Source organism: Sylvia atricapilla, chromosome 1 (genome assembly GCF_009819655.1).
Source record: "Sylvia atricapilla isolate bSylAtr1 chromosome 1, bSylAtr1.pri, whole genome shotgun sequence".
In the NCBI taxonomy this organism is placed as follows: domain Eukaryota; kingdom Metazoa; phylum Chordata; class Aves; order Passeriformes; family Sylviidae; genus Sylvia; species Sylvia atricapilla.
The window spans coordinates 148,028,084-148,049,818 of record NC_089140.1 but is presented as its reverse complement, the minus strand read 5'-3'; the positions used below and the strand labels follow the sequence as shown (position 1 = coordinate 148,049,818).

General features: G+C 40.9%; 1 non-coding gene across 1 annotated transcript; it reads right to left on the bottom strand.

The window, feature by feature from the left end:
• Positions 1-21,424: 21,424 nt before the first annotated feature.
• Positions 21,425-21,497, bottom strand: TRNAA-AGC (transfer RNA alanine (anticodon AGC)). The gene has a single exon. It is a non-coding gene; the product is annotated as a tRNA-Ala (tRNA).
• Between the last annotated feature and the right edge of the window lie 238 nt (positions 21,498-21,735).

Sequence of the window (21,735 nt, the reverse complement as noted above, 5' to 3'; positions counted from 1 at the left end):
CTACAGAGGAAACATTTTTTGAAGCTATACTGAACAATTCACCAAAATTATTGAATCAGTTTTTTGCTCCATTGTAATATTTCTTTTCATCACTAGTGAAAAAACTATTAAAAAACCCATGAAGAATGTGTTGTGATGGGGCTTTTCACCAGACCCACAAAACTGTTACGTCGGTAAAGAAGCACAACAAGCTGAAAAGACCAGGCAGAGATTAATGTCCTATCTGATGAAACAAGAGCAATTCTGTAACTGCTCTGACATTTGGGAGGGCAAAGATGTGGTAAAGGTCAAATCTGCCTTCCCATTTCTTAGCTGCACTTACTGATCATGATTGATTGTTGTGTCTGGTGCTTACCACTTTTGTCACTAGCAGAAAAGAGTCTGGCCTTGCCCAAGAAGTCCCCAAGTGCAGTTCCTTCCTTCATACATGACTGAGTATACTGGGAAAACCTGAAGGTCAGACAGTTATTCTGTGCATGAGGTAGCTTAGAGGACTCTGAAAATTGCGTTTCATGAAGGATCTAGAAAGGAGATAACATTGCATCACAAAATTTTTCCCTGACGTAAACTTTTATTAAAAATCCTTAAAATTTTCACATTAAAAATACTGAGTGAGAAAGGGAATTTTCCACAGGAAATACTTGGAGTGAGGCTTTTCGCCTTATGTTGATGAGTTTCTTTCCTCATTTTATTATTTCTACTTTTTTTTTTTAATAGGACAATTGAATGAATCTCCTCATACACACATCTGTGGTTCAAAACATTGGTGTCTAATCCAGAAAATCACTGCTTTCTTCTTTTGCCTGTAGTTGGAATGTTTATCCTCTATATTTCCTTGGGCTTGTCTTACCTTACCTTTTCTTGTGTAGTGACTGTCAGTGGGGATGTGCATGTCCCTAACAAAACTGCCTTCCTTTTCCACCTTCTTCTAAGGTGCATTTTACATTTGATTTATTGCAGGTAACTCCCAGATGTAGATTTCCGGCAACAAGCTGGAATTCTACTGCAGAAAAGGAAAAATCTCATTCTGGAAAGTATTAATGGCCAGGAGAATCAATTACTCCATTGCAATTAAAGCCCATATGGTTTCATTTGGAACACTGGATGTTGATTTGGGCAAAGATTTTGAAGTCTCTCGTGTTCACTCTTGGACTTCTTATTGCAACTTCATCACCAACAAAACACCAACAATGGATAACAACCCAAGGGCTTTACCAGTGTAGGAAGTATTCTCATTACATCTTTCGCCTGACTCCCAGTGAGGCAGCAGATTTTGCTGAGCAGTGAGTCCAGAACGGTCAGGGACCTGGTGAAGAGACTGAAGCAAAAGTCTGTTGAGGAGAAGTTGAGGGAGGTGGGGACATGTAGCCTGGGAAAGGAGGATCAGGGAGGACCTTATCACCCTCCACAATACCTGAGAGGAGGGTGAATACAGGTGGTCAGTCTCCCAAGTAACAAGTAAGAGTTGGAGAGGAAATGGCCTCAAGTTGTGCCAGGAGAGGTTTAGATTGGATATTAGGAAAAATCTCTTCCCAGAAAATGTTCTTAACCTTTGGAACAGGCTGCTCAGGGGAGGTGTTGAGTCACCATCCATGGAGGTACTTGAAAGGCTTCTGGATGTGTCACTTAGGGACAGGGTTTAGTTGTGGAGTTGGTGGCGCTGGGTTAATGACTGGACTCAATGTTCCTAAGGGTCTTTGCAATTCTGAGATTCAGTGATACCTCCCTGAGGAAGGGCAGCTTGTCAGACCAGCCAAAGGAGCAAGATCTCTTATTCTACCTGCTGAACTTGTATTTTGCATTGAACAGTACCTGTGCTTTTTCAGTCTGCATTTCAGGGAAAAATTCTATATAGAGTTTGGGAAGAAGCAAAGATTTCCAAGAACAACAAATGACACCAGGAACCTGACGAGCAGATTGTCTTTTCAATACATGCCACTTTTCTGGAAAGAAACTACACTTAGCAAAAGTTCGAAAATGATGCCTGTTTTTCAGGCTCCCCCTCCACTGCAAGTGGTAACCTTTTACCTTACTTAGAGTTTCCTACAATGCTCAGAGCAGAGCTTCACAGTGATCAGAAATCACCTGTAGAGTCTCACTGGGGTTGGTGCAAGCAGAGCTTGTCCTAGAAAACTAACTGGATAACAAGAAGGCAAAACTACCTAATAATAGTAAATCATTAATGTTAGAAGAGAGCTCAACCAACTATACATAGAGACAGAAGCCCTTAAGGACACTGAAGGAGGAAAGAAAACTGCAGATGAAATTCCTTATTGATAAGTAAAAAATGTATACACAGAATGATAAATTTTGGTCCATTTATTAGCAGATATTGGGATTACAGTAGGCAGGTCCATGAAATGCTCAGTAGCAGTCAAAGACAAGAACATGTTGCAATTATGAGGAAAAGAGCTGAGACCAAGCAGTAAGAACTAAGTAGCAGCATGTGTACATCATGGCAGGAGCAAATCATAACTCCTGCCCTTGCTGCTTCCCAAACCATTCCCCACCCTAATATGAATACACTGAAATTTGCAAAAGCACAGAGAAGACTGGCAGGGATAATAAGAATTTTGAGGAGGTTTTCCCATGAAGGACAAGCAAATGAGCCACACCTCATCCTACGAGAAATAAAGACTGGAGAGGACTATGATAGAGGCTTAATTAAATCATGGATGATTATGACAGTCAGAACAAGGAAGGATTGCATTCTAGCCTAATAAGGGTATTAATGGTCATCAAGTAAAATTAATAAGTGCCAAATATGTAGAAGTAGTTGTTCTTTTTTTCACAATGTGGCAAAGTTTTGAAACTTGCTGTTGGGATCAGCTTGTGTTAATTCAAAAAGGGATTGTGTATTTCATGAGTGAGAAATCTACTGAAGGTTGTTAAATACCATCCTCTAATCTAGGAACAAACGAAAATAAAAATTACTGGAGCAAGGGAGATTATTCTGTAGAGCTTTATTGTAGATTCACTGTTTTTCTCTAGGAGCGTTTTATTAGCTGCTATTAATGAAGTCAAAATTAGGGGCTAAGTGCAACATTGGTCTAACTCTGTAGAGCTCTTCTTATAGTCTTCCAATTTCTAAATCACATAGAGTATCCCACAATCTCCAAAATCAACCAGTAAAATCATTCTTCTGGCTTGCCACTCTGCTGCTAAGTCACCTTACCATCGTGCCCTGACATCAGCCCTAAGGTGTCTGACGTCCGCTCTGTGAAATTCAGGCTCCTTTAAGTGTTCCTTCAGAAATCTGTTCTCTCTTCCCAAATTTTCCATCTGTTCATATTTTACATTGTGTCTGAACACCAAACTTGCACTGTCAATCACTCAGCTGTGTGGTGCATTTATATGGACAGAAAAATCTTCAAAATTGCTCTTCTCCCTGCTTTTACCTTAGCTCATCCCTCTTTGCTGACAGAACAACACTTTCATCTGCCTCTTTTCTTTCAAAATGTCCCTTTTTTTCCGCCTTAAGACTCTTCTCAAATTATGTAATCTAATGTGTTAGCATTTCTTTAAAGGCACCAGAAAGAAATACATCAATATTTTCAATTGAAAAATGTACTTCCACTTCATAGGGTTTTTTTGACCACGTTGCTCAATCTGTAAATTCACAGCAGCTAGGTGCAAATGTTACCATCAACACTGACACTGACTTTTCTCTGTGTTTTGAAGTCTGATGGAAACAAAAAAATAGTCTCTGCCTAGTAAATATACTATGAATGTGTTATGGATATCCATGTAATAAATTCATATATTATTTCCCTTTGACTATGTCACCAGCTTAATGTCTTTTAACCTTTCTTCCCAGACTAATTGCAATATTTCAAATGTAGGAAAAATACCAGTCAAGTTACCATTTAAAATAAATTTTTCTTATTTGTGAATTTCTTCTTCATCTCTCAAATTTAATCCTTATAAGTTTCCTTCTATATTTGTCTTGGCTTGAGGCCATGAATAAGCCATATTCAGCCTGGGTTATTATTCTTGTCTTCTGTATATAAAAATCTGCAGAACTTTATATTCTGGAAGTCATAGGAGAAGAAATTTCACTTTATCTTTGGTTAAAATGTCATTTTTTTTCCTCTCAATGGGATACAAAATATAACTTATGGACCTAGGAGCTACCAAGATGCAAAATTGTTCCCAGTGGGAAGTTATTTCTGCACTGAAAATATTATTTTGCATTGAAAATATATGGAGAAAAATGTTTCAGAAGTATTTCTGGGCTTTTAAAATGGTTTCACAGAGAAGGGCAGAGAAGGGTGGTGTAAGAATGGGAAACTGTGGTAGAGAGAATAAACAGCACCAGCCTCTAACCATATAACACCATATCAGCTGACAGGCTAATAGAGTGCAAAAAAGAGATGGATGATCAGCCCCTTGCTTGGGCTGCCCAATTTCTTTGTATTTTGAGTTATCCCCTCATCTCAACTGTGCACAGTGAAAGGTTTGACACCCACAGCAGCACTCGCCCTTGTGTGTCTCCTTTGTGGCTGACATGCACAGGCTCCCATATCTGATTCATTGCTGTCATGCTGTGGGTGAGTTCAGATCTCCAGTGTGGCTCTGGAATCAGGCAGGGATGCCCAGAACATCTAACTGGTGTGGAGCTGTTGCAGGATAAACCAAACAGTTCAAGCTGGAGAACAAACCATTTCAGACCAACTGCTTGAAAAGAATCTTCCAGCACAAATAGGGGTCACAGTGCTGGGTGTGCAATCAGAATAAATTTCTGTTCTTGTAGGTATTGTTACAAGGTCATGAGTGATGTCAAGATCATAATCACAGGAATGGCTTGGCTTGGGAGAGAGCTTAAAGATAATTCAGTTCCAACCCCCTGCCATGGACAGGGACATCTTTCATCAGACCAGGTTGCTCAGAGCTCCATCCAATCTGACCTTGAAGGCCAGGACACAAGGACATGGAACTGGTTAATTGTCTCCTCCAAAAATGTCAATCTTATATATATGCATTGGCACCCTTTACTCCAGACTCATAAATATATTCCTCTTTTCTTCTTCTGGGTCACTTTTCCCAGGTAAAAGTGGCAGGACCAGAGGAAAGAAAAATCAAGTTGTATCACAGTAAGTTTAGATTGGATATTCAGAAAACTTTTTTTTCCTCAAAGTTGCCAAGCATTGGAAGAGGCTGTCCAGTGTGGTGGTGTCACCATCCCTGGTGGTACTTAATAGCCATATAGATGTGGCATTTGGGGATATGATTTAGTGGTGAACTTGACAGTGGTGGGTTAATGGTTTGACTTCATCTTAAAGAGCTTTTCCAACTTAATGATTCTGTTATTCTATGATTCTTTAATTCTTGCTTCTGTTCTGCTTGTCTCTAATTAAAGAATAACACTTTGATTTGAATGCAATATTAGCTTTAAAGAAATAGACAATATATATAAAAAGGTAAAATTACCTGGAGAGGCAATGTATAGTCTGTATCTTTTCACTGTCTGCATTACATTCTGAAGAAGAGAGAGAAAAAAGTCACTCTGTTCGTGTTTAAAAGTGAAGTGCAGAAAGCAAAGGATTGGTGATGTTCAACACTGAGTTCTGTCCTGAGCATAAGTGAGGCTTTGAGTTCAGTGAGAAGGGTGTTTGTAAATGAATTAGGACTGTGGAATTCCAGATTACTTAATAATTGTCAAAATATTAAAAGTTAAGTGGAAGAGGGGAAGAAAAGTGTTCAACAACACATTTAGGTTTTATTTTCAGCAACCACAGCCCTGCCCACTTTGTCTGGCTTCACTTTGTCTGGCTTCACTGAAAATCCAGGAAAGAGGCATCAATACTGATTTACTACTTCCTGTAGTGCAAGGAAATGTGAAGTTGAAGAGCAGTCCAGGCCCTCAGCTAGACTTCAAAAAAGAGGAAAAAAACTGTTCCATGCTAGTCCATCAGACAAGCTTCACTTTGGAATTCATTGACTATTTGAGCCACTGAGTCACATATTCAAAAGAAAGCCTTTGACTGTATCAATCATTAAAACTGTCTTGATTTCAAGTGCCACGTGCACTACTGTCATCTCCAGAACTCACCATTAAAGAAGTTTATACCCTATATAAGGAGAGAAGAAAAAGTACTTAATTATAGACCTGATAATGTTGTCAGGTCAGTAGTCAGGTGATGTCAGCAGTCATGAGCCGGACTCAGCCATGCTGGTGGGTCCCTTCCAACTCAGAATATTGTGATTCTCTAATGTCACCAGTGATCAGATGTCGGATTGACAGAAGCTACCAGTAGTCCTAATTTGAAATAAATAAATGGGACCTATGAAAGGATGTGATACTTTGTCCTCTTTGATATAACTAACAAGAACTAAATTATACGTTTGGCTTGTACATTGCTATTGCAGATTATTGTGGAGGGAGCTAAATGATATATCACATTTATTACATATAGAGAAGTTTGTTCCATGATGTATCCTCTTCATATGCCAGCTGAATGAACTGCTTAAAACAGTTATGCTTTACAAAAGGAGTCTCAAAAGGTTGGATCACCATAAGGAAAGATTTCTCCTTTTCTCTACCATTTTACATGGAGAAGACAAAAGGGGTCTTACGAAATACTACATTTTTAATATGGTTTAAGTATTAACTTATAAAATCAAAGATGAAAATTTTAGAAAATGTGATTTTTATAAAAAAATTACAAAAACCATAAAATGTGAAAATAATCAGAAGTTGGTAAATGAGAGATGAGTAAACATGAACACTGTGCTTTGGAGAGATGGAGAACTATGAGATTACCCTTAGATAAGTCAGGAAACAAGAAATACTTATAACAATTATTTGTGTGAGTCACAATTGTTCTTACAACCATTTTATATTAAATGGGATTTAGGTGTAGCTGGAATTATCAATAGAGGAACAAATTATATGTGTCTCAAGAGTCAACTGGTTTTTCTTAAGAGTAGGAATGAAATATCCAAAGTTTTTCTCATGATGATGGTATATTTTTCCATTTTTGTTTCCATTTCTCTTTACTCTTGAAGGTGTTATTCCAAAACTTACTGTAGGATTAGAAGAAATTTTATTTGTTTTTAAATTAAATTTATGAGTCTTTTCTTCACTAAGCTATGAGGATTCCATAATTCATGACTTCGTAATTTGCAGCACTGAATGAAAGGCTGCATGCAATGCCCATCCAACAGAAATCGTATATGTGCCAGGATTTAGGAATTACAAATCCTGTAATTCACTAAAAACACCAAAGTAAGACAAGAACAAGACCAAAACAGAACACTTTCATGATACATGAGTCCTTTAAACCTATAGAAACTAAAGTGTAACATGCAGCACAGTAATACAAAACATATTCTTCTGCAGAATTTAGTCTTTTCCTTTCATTGCTCTCAATGGGTTTTGGCATAGAAAATTCTACACTGCAGGGAAGAGAACATTTCTTTACTAGGTAGACTTTTTCTTAAGAGAGATCATTTGGATCTGCTTCATGCCTTGAAATGTAAGCCTTTAGGGACTATAAAACACAACGTGCACAAGAGAATATATATAAAGATAAAAAAGGCCCAAGAATATTCCCCAGTGATGCAAATCCTTGTTTCTTAAGAATTTATGAGTTGCCAGCACACAGCTACTGCTCTGAGCCTTGACAGCATCAGAATTTTCAGGGAATTTGTGCAAGAAACCTATCAGAGCCCTGAGACATCATTAACTGGACAGAAGGAAAACCAGTTATATTTGTGATCAAACTGGATGCTACAGGAAGCAAAGGCACTGTGATTTACAGACTGCATAATTCCTGGGAGTGAACTATTGCAGGACACGTTGCCATAAAACATTTGTGTGGCTGGTAAATTTACTAAAGAAAGGACTGTGAGCAGGTCAAGTCACACCCCACATCTTTGTGAGGAAATCCTCGTGCAACCGTCACAGACCGAGACCCCCTTCTCGGGAAGCATTATGGAATGATTACTGTTTTCCTACACACCTGCTGAGCCATCCGTTCCTGGGGATAAGATACCAGGCTCCACAGACCTTCCCCATGCAGTACATCCTTCTTTGATATTCCTAACCCCAGGGTGAAAATGGAAATCAAAGGCTCACAATCAGAACAGAAAGAACTGAAAAATGAGGGGAAATTGAGTTATGTATCTGCGCATCAATGTTTGTCATAATCCTCTGAGCTGCTGATTCAGTGCTGTTTCCATCAGAAATCCTAATAAGACAGCAGCTTGAATTGCCATCTACATGTTTATGCTTCTTCCAGATCATTGGAGGCAAAGTATCTGCAAAGAGAAATGATTCTGTTAATCACCTTGGTACGCTGTAAAGAGAAGCAACAACTTTAACAACTGAGCTTGCTGTAAAAATGTTGACAGATGATTATTATGTGCAGTAGATGAAATACTAACTGCTGAAAGATCTAAATACAAACCAGGCCACTACTGCAGACCAAGGGAGGATATTAGGTTTTCTTCCTAATTGTAAACAACACTCATCTGCCATACACCACTTGGTTTAATTTCTTGCAACAGATCAAGCTAATGTGGCAGTGTGAAGATGCTTGTTTGAGACAAAATATTCTTGGGAAGGTGAAACTTCAGGGAGAAAACCACCAGCATCCCATAGGCTTAACATTTTTCCATCAGGTAAAGATAATATTTAATAAAACATTGGGTTGGAAAGTGAAGCAGCCTGAGGAAAATTTATGCAAAAAGCCAGCATAAAAACATAGCACTCTGTTATGGGAAAAGACTTGCTTTGCTGCTTTATTCTGGAGCTAAGCAAACCCCTGCCCTCCTTTTTCTTTTTATAGAAACAATAAGGTTAAAAAATACTTCTAAAACTGAGTCAAACCATTAACTCAGCATCACCAGATGCACCACTAAACCGTGTCCATAAGCACCACACCTACAGATTTTAAGAACACTCTCAGGAATGGTAATTCCACCATATCCTTGGGCAGTCTGTTCCAGTGCCTGCCCACCCTTTTGATGCCATTTATGAGGGCTGAAATGGAATCAGTTGGAGACAGGATTCCTTCTCAGATTTATAGATGCATATGCAGCATTATATAGGTTATCTGTTTTTCATAGACCAATGATTCTAGCTGATTCTGATGGCAGAGATGTGAATAAACCATGCATTCACCCCTAAATCTGGGCAGAGGTCAGCAAGGCCATGAGCCCTCAAGAAACCACTTACCTTCCTGCACTCATAGATATTTTCTTTCATGCCTCTGAACGGATTGTCTAATAACCTGTGCCTAAAATGCAGTCCTGTCAGGAAATTTTAAACAGCCACACAACGAACACAAACCTCAAATCCTGATTCAGTAAACACAGCAAAGTGTTTTGGTGACTCAGGCTCTAACTTGTATTAAGGCAGAGATCCCTGCAGGAAACCTGAAAGGGAAAAGCAAAGGTGATGATCTTTTGGCATCCACTTAGAAGTTGAAGAACATGTCCTGTCCAAGAAATGGAGGAAAATAGACACTAACAGGTCTCTTAAGAAATGCAAAGTCGGTTTTGTTAACATACAAAAGGTAACAAAATAACACTTTGTCTAACTGGCAGTAGCAGGGATGAAGCTGAGCTGAGTGAAAATAACATGTCACTAGCAAGAGGGATTAGAGAAGACACTGGAGACCTGCCTTTCCAGCTACTTGACGGGGGTAGAAATCCACTCCATTTAAGCATATTTCAACTAAATACATGTATAATATTGAATGCATGTTCCCGGAAAACTCTGAAGTTTAGCAAACTGAATTTGGTCAACGATTTGTCTTTGCAAAGCAGAAAACTTTGTGGACAGGTATCTGCAGTGCTCCTTCAGCTTGAGGGTGAGCTGTCACACAACAGAAAGAACTATCTGTATCTGTTGCTACCGCGTCGTAGACAGACAAAAAAGCCCATCAAACCTGCCGTCTGCCGCCAAAGCTGTGTGGGTTTTCATGGATCTGAGCAGCCACAAACCTGCTGACACCTAAGGCCTCAGGCCTGCTCTGGGAAATTTCAGCAGACACAGGAACATCTTAATAACCTGGTCTAGATCCTGACCCACTGATCTGCTCTAGATGCAGCTGTGTTTGTAACAGAACCAGAACAGTTTGGGTTGGAAGGCACATTAAGGATCATCCAGTTCCACCCTCTGCCCTGGGCAGGGACACCTTCCCCTGTCCCAGGTTGCTCTGAGCCCCATCCAGCCTGGCCTTGAACACTTCCAGGGATGGGGCACCCATCATTTTCTGGGCAACCTGAGAAAAGATGTTTACAGTCACGCTAAAAGAGTTCATGGGAAGTGATGACATGCTTTGTGTGTCCCTTGGGCATGCTTTGGGAGCCTCGGTTCGGGCAGACATCAGTTCAGCTGTGAAAGGCTTCCACCTTTCACAGAAAGGGGCAGAAGCTGTGGGGTGTGACAGCAGAGGGGACCGGGGATGTGTCTGGAGGAAGGGTGAAGGAAGACTGGCTCCAGCTCGCAAGTCAGCTGAAATTCAAGCAAAAATATCTCAGCTGGGGGCTTTTTATTTTAGACACTGAGCTCAGGGAGGAGGCAAAAGCAGAAACCACCTGTTTGCTAAGGCAGAACGGGCGTTTCCTCCCCACACGGCGGGGACTCGGCTGCCCCGATTATTCTCTACCCTTCGGGGAGCACCTTTCCCTGCCCCTGGGGCCGGGACCCCCAGTGTCCTTCCCCCGGGCCTGTCCCTCATGGCTCACACCTCCCGTGTCCCCCAGCGCACACGGCCGGTCAGTCCCGGGCCCAGCCGCGGCTCCCCCCGCCCGCGGCCCTCAGAGGAGCCCGCGGCCCTCCCCGCCCACCGCCTCCCCTCCCCTCGCTCCTTAAACCCGAGCCCGCCCTGCCCGGCCCCTCTCCGGCCCCTCTCCGGCATCGCCGCCGGCCCGGCCCGGCTCCGAGCCCGCTGCTGCCGCCGGCTGCTGCTGCCCTCCGCTGCTGCCCTCCGCTCCATCCTCCTCTCCTTCTCTTCTGCTCTTGTCCTGCTCTTGTCCTGCTCTTTCTCTTCTTCTCCCCGTCCTGCAGGGTTGGATGCAGCGTTTTGCCAATCCCCATCACTGACATGTCCCTGTGAGCGCAGGGGGCCTCGGGGCGGTGTGTGTGTCCGGGCGCTCCTGCCCTGCCCCATCCCCGCCGGGCCGAGCGCTCCGCAGGGCGCCCCCGGGTCAGGAGCCGGGCTCCAGGTGCCGCCTCGGGTGGGGCCGTGTCTGTGCAGGTAAGAGGACATTGCTGGGGTGCAAACCTGGCACCCGGGGCACTGCAACTGAACACAACCTCTGTTATGTCTTTTTATTTTCATCTTTCCCCCTGGCAGGGAGGACTATCAAATTCAGAGGACTAATTTTTTTTTTTTTTTTTTTTTTTTTAACTATGCAAACATGCAGGAACAGGGTCTGTGTTTTACAAAGGAAATATAGGAGAAACTGTGTTCCATTATTCTTAAGCTAAATTTATTTATTTCTCATTTAGTTAACGAAGTTTTCAGACCAGAGTCTGCTAGGTGGGTTGGTCACCTGAATCAGGTCTGGTGAGCCATCAAATTGGGATTAGCAGATGCAGAAGACTTCACTGCAGGTGATAGAGCAGTGGCTGAGGGATGTGTAATGCCTTCACTGAGGAAAGGCAATGACAGGAGGTTGACAGATGTCAAGATTACACTATAATCACTGTTTTCAGAGTTGGTTCTCCTAACATAAATACCTTGGGAGTTTGATGACCTTATGCCTTCTTGTATTCTGTCTTTGTGTTGGTGCAGTTTCTATCAGTATGTAGGAATACATTGCTGTGTTAAAAAGATGTTTTCTCCACATTTATTACAAATATGCTGTGTGTCACCTTCTAGCTGTAGCCTCTAAGCCTTCCTCTAAAGTGCCTAATTCATCAATTCCTTCAGTTCTGAGTTTTTACATAGCTAGAGTTCTTAAAAGAGTGTAGTGACTGCTGACACTTCACAGCATTAGCATGCATGTGGTGCTGTGACTGTTTGCATGTATTTTGATTAAAACCTTAAAATAACACAGCCCATCTGTGCAGTGTGGACACTAATGGGATCATTCTCAGGAAGATACACCTGCAAAATGTGTCTGTGTTACCATGTGCTCAATTAGCAACCAGAATTACTTTAGGTGCATGCCTGAGTCTCCTTTTTCTCTTTAATGAATAACTGTTTAGACATCTGTTTTGGGGGAGTTTGTATAGGTACTAGTTGATAAAATAATAGGGAGAAGTGTTGCCAAACAGGTCAGGAGGCAATTGCAAATTTTATTCCACTTCGAAAGCTATATGACTTTTTTTTTCTTAAAGAGTAGGCATTTTGTAGTTTTAACTAAAATTTCTGTCTTACCAACAATCATGCATATTTTCCATTAAGATGCTGCTATTCTGAATATACAAATACTATTATCTGGACAGCTGGGACAGTGTCCTGAGTAACTTTCAGTTAGACATATCAAATACATGAAGATAGGTTTTATATCAATTAAGTGTTTATAGAATATTACTGCACAAGAAACTCCTGAGTATGTGTTGTGGATTCACTGTGCATCCTCAATAAATGTGTTGTGTTCTATTGCTTCTATTGAGAGCCAGAGTTGGATGCTTCGACATCCTCTCTGGTGAAATGGAGGAGTCCAATTCTGAGCTTAGGAATGGGCAGCCCACCAACTGATGAATGTCATCTGGTTTTGTGGAGAATTACTCCAAGTAACTTGCTGGAAGGCACTCCTCAACACATTGCAGAGCAAAGGAAGGAAACCAGGTCTTTTGACTTTTAAAACAGCAGATGACAGTGCCTCTCTTTCCTGGGATCAGTTTGGCGCCAAATCTTGTTCATTTTAACAGAAAATATTATTCTCTCTGTTTTGTATGGTTGTCTCTTAAATTTGAGTGAGACCTGTGCCATGAATGAGTCTTTGGGTTGGAAAAGCACATCTGATGGAGGACTCATTGCAGGGAAGTATCTGTCTGACTCATGTTACTCTGACTCATGTTACTATGGTGGAAGAAAACCTCCCCAATGGGGACCTAACAGAGGAAGGATGAGGTGGAAGGATTAGTTTATTTTTTTGGTCTGTAGGAAGGTTTTTATGAGCTCAGAGACATAGACAATGTGTGGGTGAGCATGTCTATAGCACCTATACATATACATAAGTATTTTCTTACTTTTTCTTGTATTTAATACATTTTTAAGGCAAACATCTTTGCTACATGCCAGAACTAGCTTTTGATTCTGGAGATTGTGATACTGAAAATAATACGACTAAAAGAATACTTTTGTTTCCAGCATGTGATAACTTTTTTGCTAAAATATATTCCTGAGATTTGTTCCGTAATTATCTTGGTGTCAAAGGATATTTCTATTTGTCATACTGTAACGCCTTCTTTTAAAACTTGTTTTGGTTAATCATTGCTGGATGATCACAATTCCTCCTTTTTAAAGATCATCCTTGAATTCTTCCCATTTCTCACAATGAGGAGCAAAACCTTTAAGAAAAAACTTAGGTTATATCAACATCTTGTCTGTACTGCCACACCTGAATGATACAGGTGGGACTGGGCTATTTCAGCTCTTCAGGCAATGCCAAATTCCCCAGTCATTCTTACTTTAATGGAACTTTTAATTTACATAAAATATTAATTATGCATTGTCTCCTATGACACTGAAATATCTCCTTCCAGGCTTCCTAACCCTCTTTTCCATTGCAAGGAAATGTGGTGGTGAATTACTGCCTTTCAAACTGCCTCTTTAGAGAAGACTGATTCCTTCATATCTTTCTGTGGCCAATTGAGTCTAAAACCAGGAATTTTGGGTCCTTACTGGGTGCTGATCACTTTGTATTAGGCACTGCCAACTGTTAAAAAGATGTTTTGGAGACTGAGAACTCAAGTTTGGGGAGTCAGAAAAGGGGGAGACAACATCTACAGAGATCACTGAACTGTAATTGAGCGCTGGGAACTTTTTTTTTTTTTTTTTTTTTTTTCAATTTTTGTAGCATATGTAGGTAGAGCAGGAAAAAGCCAGAAAAATGGACATACTGGAAATTGGTCCTCATTGGACATAAACTCATTCTGGCAATTTTCTTGATCATGTGCCTCATTTTATTTGGTGTTTTCCTAGAGGTTTCTTCCCGTTGCTGCTGGAAGTTTAGTAACCCCCTTGAGTGGAAATCACATCAGCCTTTTGGAGCTGGCAGGAGCAAAGGTTGGCTGAGATGACTGTCCCAGCTCTGTAAACAGAGCCAAGCAGAGGAATGTCTTCTGCAGAAAGAAACTTCTGCAAAGATCTCCTGTTGTGCTTTTGGGAGACTTGCAGGTCTTAAGTCTTGAAATGATCTGCTCAGACACTCAAGACTTGCATTCTCCTTTGCAAGGAAGTATGAAAATTCGTAAGTCAACAATCATAACTTTTATTTTACAGTTTTTGATTTCAAATTTTGTTTAAAATATACTGCTAGGTTTGGGGGGTTTTCAGTGGAGAGGAGATCTTAGTTCTAATGTTCTTCACTTATAAATGTCATCAGGGGTCAGTAAATTACAGATGAAGTCATGGATTTTTGTCTTAAAATTGCAGCCCACTGACTCGTAGTCAGGGACAATGGGTTGAGGATGTTCCACTGGCAGCCTTTGGCAAGTCATGAATCTGTCATTTTCTTCCTGCTATTGATAAGAGATAAGACTAGAAGGAGGTTTTACATTAATTGTGACCTTAAGTTCCTAAAAATAGCCCAAACAAATCAGGTTTATATAATTTCAAAGCATCCTGATTTCTTATTAATTGAATAATATATTCTCTAACAATTGGCAGGATTTCTGGAATTTGAGTGGTGAAGAGAAACTAGATGGAACTGAATTTTGAGAAGCATAGAATCAGAGAATTATAGAACTGTTTAGTTTGGAAAAGACCCCTAGGACCATCCATCCATTAACCCAGCACTGTCATGTCTACCACTAAACCCTGTCCCCAAGTGCCATGTGCATTTTTAAACACCTGCAGGGATGGTGACTCCACAGCTTCCCTGGGCAGCCAGTTCCATTGCTTGACAACCCTTTCAGTAAAGAAATCCTTCATAATCTCCAATCTAAACCTCTCCTGGTGCAACTTCAGGCCATTTCCTCTTGTCCTATGCTTTTCACCTGGGAGAAGAAACCAGCCTCCTCAAAGGTCTTCTATTCAAAGATAATAATGGATCCCCAAGACCCCTAGAGCCCTTGTTTTCTATCTTGGGACTTTCCTTTTTTGTGATCTCCTTTGCCCTTGCTGGTGCAGGCTGCCATGGGGGTTGTGATCAGCAATTACCAACCCTGAGCTGGAAATCACAGCAGAGGAGCTGGGGGCAAAGGATTAGGGGAGAATGCCCTGATTTCTTCTTCCTGCTTTACTCCTCATGTCCTGCTCCACCAACTAGGCTGAAAAAAATTATGTGAATATGAGCCGCAAAAAAGGAGGGATAGCTCTGCTTGTGGAACAAGTTGCTCATTCCTCTCAAGTCTGAATATGAGGGTGGGAGTGGGCTGATAATATTTATTTTTCAACATCTCTAAAAGGTCAATTGAATAGCTCCTACTTCACCTAGGAAAGAAAAATGCAGACACTATTAATGCCCCGAGAAAACTGCGTCAGTATTGGCAGTAGGTGGAACTTGTGTTATAGCTTAGAGTTTTAATCTGGAGTGGGGAAAAAAGAAAACACCCTTCTCTCTAATAACCAATTTTGATGGACAACAGATAGGTTGTTTGGTGGACAATTACTGTCATAAATCAGGTGATGCAAGTAGTGAGATATCTTTTGATTCCTTGTGCTGCTATCTGCAAGCTAAAAAAAAAGTTTGCTTAGGAGATCAAAGTGGGCTGAGTTGCTATTCTTTATTACATTGAGGTTTTCATAGAAATTACCTACTATCTCTGTGAACACTAACAAGGATGTTAGATTTAGAAGGCTTCTTTCTGTAAAGCAGAATGGATTCTCTCTAAAAACTTCCTATTTCTTCCCCAGTATGGAGGAAATTCTGCAGTAAAGACTGGGCAGGTACCTGGGAGCTCTGGCGCTCACTTGCAAACTCTTGCTCTACAAAAAAAGCGAAGCAACCTGTCCTGGGAGCGCCCTGAGGAGTCACAAATCCCACTCCAGGGTGTGTGGGGCTGCAGAGCTGGCCAAAAAGTGCCAAACCTGGACCCGATCTGATCACAAACACAAAGCTTCTCCAAGCTGTGTTAGCCTTGATTATTCATTAGAAATGAATGAAACTGAGTTATGGGTCATGTTTTGCAAGTGCTGTCAGTCCTGATTATGCAGTGGTGTAGATTTCCTCTGCTCAGGGAGTGCTGTTATCACAGAGCTCATCTACTATGCAGTAGATGTAAGTTATCCTTCTCCAGCTCATCAGAATCTATTTACTTTGCATCGATTCAGTTCCTTAGAAATTAATTTTTGATTCTTTGCAGAACAGAAGGATCCCTTGAGTTTGGTTTTAGCAACTTGATTTGATTATTGTTATGTCCTGAATATTGATTCTTAAGTGATTTTAATAAGAGATGTCAAAACTGCCATATTTCACTTCCATTTGAGGGCAAGTTTAAATCACTGACAGAATTAAATATTTTTGGACTGATAGTCTTTTTTCTAAGCTTAGCCAACATTTGGTTGTGGTTTGACTATTTATTGCCCAAATGCAATTTTTTCAGTGCTTAACCATATTGAAATATGTGGCCATTGTCAGCACCCAAGTATTTCCTTCCAGAGCAACCTGGTTAACATTGATTACCATGGGAAGAATAATTCTGCATATTGATTGCAAAGATTTTCTTTGAGCTGTAAAGTTTAGAGCTACTGGGGGATTTCTGTTGGCTCCATGATTAGTATAAAACTAATTACTTCTTATATGACAGAACTTCACTAATTCCAATTTCATCAGCAGATAAAGACTACAAATAATCTACATGGGCTGTCTTGGTTGCCAATGCAGTTCTCAGTAATGAAATAACAGCTGGTAACTATTTTACAGCACTTGTACTGGGCATTCCTGAAACCTTTATCCATTCCAGTGGCAGGACTGGTTTTCTTCACAGTAAGTTAAATACCTTAATGAATCTACAAGAAAAGGAACACGTGATTTTCAGTCCATTGTAATGCTTGGTAAAAAAACGTTTTTGAGTGCTTATCTTTGCAATATATACCAGAAAATGGGCAGCAAACCCCATTGATTAGGTCTAGACAAGGCAGTCAGGCACAGGTATTAAATTCTGACTGGGAAATTAATTCAGCACTTGCCAAGAGGCAGCAAGGCACAGCTCTTCTGTAGCACCTGGAATTCTTCTGTTCCTGTGTGAGCATTGACAAGTCTCAGATCTGCCTCAATTCCATGATCTGCAGCAGAACAGCCCAGGGTGCTGGTGGTGTAGCTCTACAATGGACAGTGACTTCATGTTCCTACAGCAAGAAGAAGGAAAAAAAAAAAACCCATTCCTTTTGTACAGGACAGTGCTCTAACATAGATAATAAATCTGTTCAGCTGCCCTGAGAGGCTGGGGCAGGAGTGAGCTGCTCCTTCCCAACAGATGGGTTGACAGTCCTTGTTCAAGTGCGTTATTTCATAAACCACCTTGAGTTGTTTCAAGGAAACTTCCCTTGTCCTGCTTCGGTGTTTAGTTATGGTACCACCTCTAGAGTGTTTCTGAGAGTGGTTTTTATGTTTTCTGGAGGCTTTTCTTAATTATATGGATAAGTACTTTTATTGATTCCTGAAATTAAAACAGTTTGCAACTGGGCATGTATTTTTTTTCCTTTGCCATTGCTTGGGTTTATTACTGAGTACATTTTTCGGTTCAGTTTGTACTCAGACTATTTGTATGTATTTGACTACTTTTTTTTCTTCTTTTAAATTCACTGTTCTGCCTTTATTTATTTTTATTGCTGCCTTTGATTTTTTTTTCTCCTTTTCAGTAGATATTTCTACTGCCATATTTTCTTCACTTAGCATCCTTTTCACTTCCCTTAGCAGCTGTTCTCAGACTATGGGCCATGACCCCAGGCAGGCTGTGGCAGTTACGAGTGGGCTACAAAATGAAGTTGCTAATTTTGGATGTGGTTACGCAGGAAAGTCAAAGAGCTGTTGGTTTCCTCCAGCACTTTTCTGAGCTAAGACTGATAACATGCAGGAAAACAGATAAAGCATCAAGTACCCTTATAACAGATTCTGCTGCTATGATAAACAACTTAAACCTATTTACTCTTGCTTCAATTTCTCCTCATTTCCATGTCTATGGTTCTGCTCCCTATGTCTCTCCCAGAGAGTGTTTTTTGAAGAAAATAACTTCTAAGGCAGGTCCTGCCCAGCCAAGGAAGCCACAGAGGGTGCATTGAGTTTTGGAGAGTTCTGGGAAGTCTGTCCCCCTAGTTGAAAGAGTTGCTGACAGTTTTGTAGATATTCAGGATTCAGAAGAAAAATAAAAACAAAAAAACTAACAAAACCACAAAAAACGACCAAAAAATACCCAAACCCATAAAAACCCCACCAAACAAAAATCCAAACAACCTCTCCCCCAGCAAACCCAAACCAAAACAGTCAAGAAAAATCTCCCCAGAAATAAGCAAGAGTAATTCTGGTTTGACCAATGTCAGTTTTTCCCTTAGCTCTATGCCTTTGTACTTCTCCTCATTAATGACTTGCAGATGCATCGTACCATGGGCTTAATTCCCTTAAATAATTGCGATGGCCCATGGCATGGATGGGCATAACATGGGACAAAATGCTGTGCCACTGGTTTGTGTGGCATTTAACATCTCTTGGGTCTATCTGCCTCAAGCAGAGAGGCTGAGTGTGTGTGGAGATGGGCCTGTCCTGCCCAAGATGTCATGCTGGCTCATCTCACCTAGTTTTAGATGTCTGCTGTTGACCATCACTTTAAGCCAGACATACCTCACTGCCTTAAAAATGGTGGAAAAAATACCAAGTTTTTCAAGGTATTAATTTGTCTGACCTGTTTGAAATAAATTACTCCCTAGAAGTGTGTGTTTGTCTTTATGGATTATAGAGGGCTGGCAGGTGGTTTACTCAGATATGGACAACTATACACTAAATCTCTGTATTTGGTCAGATGAAACCTCATAATTTGAATAAAGCACAGCAGAGTCTTGGCAAGACTGGTTCCCTACAGCAGCCTGGAGTGACCATGGCTGTTGACCCAATTTCAGTGGCATCTCCGTCAATAAATTGAGAACTTTTGTATTGATTAAAAAAGCAATTTGGGTGAGCAGGAGGGTCTGGAATAGCTGTAGAGGGGTGATGTGCATTTTATCCCAGGTGTCAGGTTTAGGATCTTTCAGGATATGTGTGATATGACAGTGATGTCATCTAGCTGATTGTCAAACACTTGTAAAGATGATAGAGGGAGCATAAGGCTGTTGGAGTGCACATTATCTTAAAAACCTCTTCTCTCTCTCATCCAGAGCCCGTGGAAGAGGGAGGGATTACACTGGTTTTGGGGAATACCCACAGCAGCCTTTGGGTTGATTTAGCGTGACTTTAAGACAATTCTGACACGAAGCCAGTGTTTCTCCTGCATTGAAACCCAAATAATCGCTGGAACATGGCAGGCAACAATTTCCTGTGAAACTGACACTTGCATAAATGATCATTTAGCTTATTTCTGTTACAAATACGACAAGGTTTATTAATTCTGATTTGTCATTAAGAAGCTCCACAGAGCATGGATTTTTTCTTTTGTCAGTCCTATGCTGTCTGCAAAAACTTGGCCTTTATCTACTCGAGTGTCTCAATTAAAAATTGGCCTTTATCTATGGAGTCTTTCAATTAAATAGCAGTATTATGAATACTCTTAATTCATGCCTAGGTGGGGGGATCTGTGCCATTGTGCAAACAGCTTTTCTGCCTCATTACCAGCTCTTCTTGTTTGGCTAACTTGTTTGCCTGATCAAATGATAAGTGCTAATCCCTTCTCTGTTCTATGACATGGTGCTGAATTGGATGGCTGCAAAGCTCATAGAAGAGTTTTTCTCCTTCAATACCATCAGGAAGAATGGGAGATTTGAGGAGGCTATTAGCCCCTTTGCACCTTCAGTGCTGTAGGCTCATGGGATTAGTGAAATCCTGTCTATTACAAGGTAAACCTTTTCATATGAGGATCAAGTCTGGTAAACAGAGCACCCTGTGCTCCTGTCCCAGCTGAAATAATGTAGGACAGAAAGGCCTTGCTTTTGGTGCAAGACTTGGACAGCTGAACTGAGCTTAATTGTGGCTCTGTCACAGTAATTTTATACAAAATAAACCATAGAAATCACAGAATGGTTTGAGTGGAGAGAACCTCAAAGATCATCTTGCCATGGTCAGGGACAACTTCCACTAGTCCTGGTTGCTCCAAACCCCATCCAGCCCATCCTTGTACACTTCCAGGGATGGGGCATCCTCAACTTCTTCATCTGAAATCCACCCAAGTCCCCATTCCCATCTAAAAAATGGCATTTTAAAGGTGACAGGTGAAGAGTCTAGTTATAACCCTATTTGTTTCACCACCTGTCTGCATTTTTTATTCATAGCCTAACTCTTTTCTTCATGAAAAACTCCATCTTGGCAGCTTCTCACCATCGCCTGGGAGACGAGACAATGGCAAGAGCAGCACCCGGACTTCTGAGCAGTGGACCTCTGACAGAGGGTCTTAGAGGTTTTACACCAGATCCCTACTGTCCTGCAGGGTTTTAAAGAGGGTCAGTGATCAGCATTTCATGCTTCTGGAATTGCTGCTCTTTCAAGTATGTTGCCTGCAGTCAAAAGCAGTCTTCTTCCCAAAAATTTGAATGATTATTGGGTTAATAATCATCTTAATCACCTAATTCACATCTAAGCAGCATTTTCACAAGTGCTAGGACTTGTGAAATCTTTTCTTTTACAGGAGATGGTTCTTTTTAGCTTATGATTTATCAAAAAAACAAGCTTTTGGCCGCCTTAGAGAAGTCAAATTGAATCACAAAACACTCTGAATTTCATCCCCTGGAACAGAAAATCACAGAAGGTAAAAGGAATGGGAGTTAAAAGCTAAAAATTGCAGAAGGAGCTTGTAAAGTGTTAGATACCAGGGGCAAAATTTCAAGAGTTTGTGATATTATTTTCTAGGAGAAAGGAGAAATATGATACTCATTTCTTATTAAATGAAAAAAAAAAAAAAAGTATTAGTCTGATACCTGAAGGAGAGTAAAATCTGACATCTTACATCAGTGGTCACAGAATATCTGAGCTGGAAAGGACCCCCAAGGATCGAGTTGAGCTCTTCAGTGAATGGCCCATACAGGAATCGAACCCACAGCCTTGGTGTTGTCAGCACCAGGCTCTGGCCATCTCAGAGCTCATCTCTGAGCTCATCTCAGGATAATTTCAGATGCTGCCATCTGGTTTATAACAAAATAAATTCTAAAAACACTGGAGAATGCGGGCGTCGATCCCGCTGCCTCTCGCATGCTAAGCGAGCGCTCTACCATTTGAGCTAATTCCCCATCGCTGGTGCTGCCCCAGTGAAAATTGTAGGATGAAGCACTGAAAGTACAGCTCCCTTTGGTGACCGTGCCCAAAACATGGCAGGAGTGTCTGGTTCAGTGCTTCCATGCTGCAGGGTCCCAAATTTCAAACTTTTAATGAGAAAACTTGTTGATGAAAATAAGTAATTTTCTCTGTGGGTATGTTTTCAGGGATTACTCTGGGATTACTTTATATTCAACTCTGTATTTAGGGCTC